Here is a 4,053-nt window from a genome sequence, read left to right on the forward strand (position 1 = left end):
AGACAGAAAGACTAACCTGGACTCAACTGCTGCTCCAGGAAAGCACTGACTCTGCTGGGATAAAGAAGCATTCCAGGAATGATGTTTACAGGAACCACAGCAGACAGAAAGCTCACAGGAGTGAGCCCCTTTCCTTTCTCCAGCTTCCTCTGCCCTGTGACACCCCGTGTTCATGGAGCTGGACAAGAGGCCAGCCAACAAAGCAGATATTTGGTTTGCAGAATGGCAAAGCCAAGTATGCAAGGCGTGGTTTGAAGGCTGAGTGTCTAGCTGGGACTCTAGCTTCCCTAAGGTCTTGCATATCTCACTGGGACCTTTCCTGGCCACCCTAGTTAATAGTGGCTGATCTGGCTCTTTCTATCTCCTTTCCCATTTTATTCTTAACACTGACCTATCTGGCTAGTAGTAGCAGATGCTTTGGTTCTGTATGTCACATCCGCTTGGCTCAGCTCTCTCTCAACAGCAGCTGTGGTGGATGGTTCTGTGAAAGCTCAGAGTCAAGTTCTTCACTGAGGCCCTGTTCTTCAATTAACACCTGCTTCTAGCCAGCTAAAGGGACTAGTTATTCTAGATTAGGGTTTCTCAGTCCTGGCACTGTTGACATTTTGGGCCAGATACTTCTTTGTTGTGGGAGGCTGTGCTATGTATTGTACAACATTGATCAGCATCCCCGGTCCCTACCCGCTAGGTGCCAGCAGCACTACCTCTTCAGTGACAAAAAAAAAAAAAAAAATGCTTCCAAAATGGCCCCTGGGGAAGAACCACTTTTCTAGACTTATACCTAGTCCATGGGCTATGTGAGAACCAGTGAAGCACATGGGTATTCGCATGAGCTAGAGTGGGTTTGATTGGATATATCTTCATGTATGACCTATATTCCCGTGGGCATCACTAAACTTGACTATGCGTCATTTTGCTCACCAGTAAAATGAAAATGATACTATCTCATAGGGCTATTAGGGGTATTAAATAAAGTAATTTATGGAGAGGGCTTAGTACAAACCAACTGGTCAATACAAATCAATAATAAATTTTTGTAATTCAAAGCAAAGCATCAATATAAATCATGAGAAGCAACCACCAAGTTGTTTTGTTAACATATGATGCCAAATAGCTGACCAGTATTTGTTTGTTTGTCCACCTGAAAGTGCTTGACACTGGCCTCAGAGAAATGAGTGGTGATCATGCTTCTAAAATCTGTAGAAATTTCATAGGAATGGCTGCCAGATGCTGGAATCTGGGTAACTGATGCTGAGACTCGCCTGCAATTGAGATGCATTTAAAGGCAATTAAGTTATTGAGTGCTATTGTGTGACACTGCAGAAAAATAATAAACACTTGTCAAGTAGTAAATTTCACGGTGACGCTTAGAGTCAACTTGCTATTTGATTCATCTAATTGATTTACTGTTCCAAATGGCACCAAAAGGAATCAAAGTAACAAATACAGTTACATTGTATTTCAGGCTCTGAGTGGTTTATTCAACTCAGTCAGCAGTCAGAACCCAAAACTATCTCCTAGATAGGACACAAGCATATTGAGGTATAGCCTGAGGTGGTACATAGGGTTCATTCTGATAAGTGACACAAGAACCCCAGGCTTTGTTAGCAGTAAGAAATCTGGGTTCTTGTACCAGCTCTACCACTTACCCCGTGTGCACTCCTAGGCCTGTCGTTTCTTCCAGGACTGTTTCTGCACTTTTAATATGAGCAATCTGGGTGCAGTTCGTTTGGTTTTCTATCTCTATGAAGTATCACCCCACCCCCCACTCCCACTTCACCATATCCTCAGAAGTATGCAAAGAAAGGAAGTCAAGAGTAGAAGGAGTGCTCTTGACTTTGGTGCAGTTGAAGTATGCCTGTTGAATTCTCATGCCTTCTTTCCTTCCTTTCTAGGTACACCGTTCTGTACAGTGGACATCATCAGGAACTCGAGAAATTGCCCATACACAATGACCCAGAATCCCTGGAATCATGCTTCTGACTGAGGACATGGCTCACAACTTAGCCATTCATTCCCATTCATGTTTGCATGAACAGGTCACCCTGGCATGACTCCTGATCCTCATCACCACCAGTGAGGCACAAGGCAGTAGGGGCTGAGAGCCCAGGGGAGGTATATGGAGGACAGTGTTGGGCAGGGGGCACCTGAGACCAGAGCATCGAGGATCTAGAGTTGTGAAGGAACTTCAGGCATCGTCAGATTCAGTCTCCCACACAAAGCAGGAATAGCATCTTCTATTGCATCCCTGAAAGTTGGTCAATCTATGCTTATACACCTCCAGGGACAGGAGCTCACTACCTCCTAATTCAGGCCCTTTTATTTTGGAGAAGCTCTAATTATAAGGAATTTCTTTTCTTTCTTGGAACACAAACCTGTTGCTGCTCCAACTTCCATGCAGTTAGCCCCCACTTACCCCTGAGAGTCCTTAAATACTGGAAGAGAGTAATCTGTCACCATGCCTGTCTTTTTTATAAACTGAACATTTCCAATTTCCTCTCCATTGTGGCCATCTTCTTCTGGACATGCTTTGGTGGGTGAATTAATCATGGTTCTTCTGATAAAGTTAGGTTGATATCAATGCCAAGATGTCTATGTAGAAGCATTGACATAGTGACAAGTGAAGTGTCAAGATTTTTGGCTTATAGCCATGAATATTTTCCTTCTTCTCCTCCTTGGGAATAGGTTTTGGAGATTCCACTTAGGTTTTGGCTTCAGAGCCATTACTAAAAGGCATCTTTGCAGCTTTTCTGATGTGCGTGTGTGCATGCACACATGTGTGTAAGTTTAAAGTTGACATTTTCTTATTGGTATATTGATGTTGAGGTCATTAGTAATTCATTTCATTTCTATGGCAATGGGAAAGGGATCTTACTTCTTTCCTGAGAATGTTGATTGAGGATGACCTTATAACCCAGAGTCTGGGAGGGAAACTGACTTTTTTTCATCCTTTATCAGCATCTCATCCTCTCGAAATACCTATGCAGATGCTTCTCTTTCTTAGTCAAAGCAATCACCATCTTCCTTCATCTTGAGGTAAATTATATACTCAGTTTGAGGGTATGAGGGCAATGTTTTAAAGCGGCCTTTCTTTTGGCTGCTTAGCTGATTTTTTAAAACCCATTGAAAGGATTTATTACTGGTCCTCCCTTAGTGAGACAAAGGTAACAGGGCGTGTGGGTGATGTTGAGGTTCGTATGTAACTCGCTTCTGATTGAGGACATGCCAGGAGTTTAACAGCAAGATAAAGATGTGCCAGGAGTTTAAACCTTACAAGCTCTCTTTGCCCTTCTACTTGGTCTATTGATCCTTCTTCTTCCTAACTGATGTCAGATGCCACAACTGCCTCCTTAACCCTTATTTCTTCCATGAAGGTAGAAATCCATTTACCAGCCCTCTCTCTTCTTTCTATGACCAGGTATGGTGAGAAGGGATGGTCAGACACCAGAGAGGAGACTAGGGTGATCACCCTTCTGGTTTTAACATTCAAGTCTCTCATCCCAGGAAATTCCACGGTCCTGGGCAAACTAAAGAATGTTGGTCACCACACTGATGGGACCTCCCTGTGTTGATGATTAATACCCGTCCCCCCTCAGAGTGGATTCTCTTTCTTCTCTTTTGCATGGAAAAGGCAAAGATCAGTGAATTTGGAAGTCCACAGTTTTCCTTTCTGAAAATGGTCTCTCTTCTCCTCAACAACAAAGCATTTCTTAGTGAAGGACTGAAACAGGGATAATAAGAATCAGATAATAGTGCTTTGAGGCAGCTGGTAAACTTTTGTTTAATGCCACCGATGTTGACAGGATCTACTACTTAATACATACATGCACACACATATACATAACTACAGTAGGATTTCTTCCTTATGAAATGCTTCTCTTCCCAGGAGCTTAAAAAGTATATCTGCTTATGTAAAATATTATTTCTCAGTGGCAGGTCTTCCATATTAAATGGGAACTTGGATTCAATAGAGACACAAATATTATAACATAGGGAGGAAAATGAGATCTTGCTATATCACGGGACTCTTCTTAACTCTCTAGATGTGCTTCT

The sequence above is a fragment of the Piliocolobus tephrosceles genome, chromosome 4, assembly GCF_002776525.5.
Source record: "Piliocolobus tephrosceles isolate RC106 chromosome 4, ASM277652v3, whole genome shotgun sequence".
In the NCBI taxonomy this organism is placed as follows: Eukaryota; Metazoa; Chordata; class Mammalia; order Primates; family Cercopithecidae; genus Piliocolobus; species Piliocolobus tephrosceles.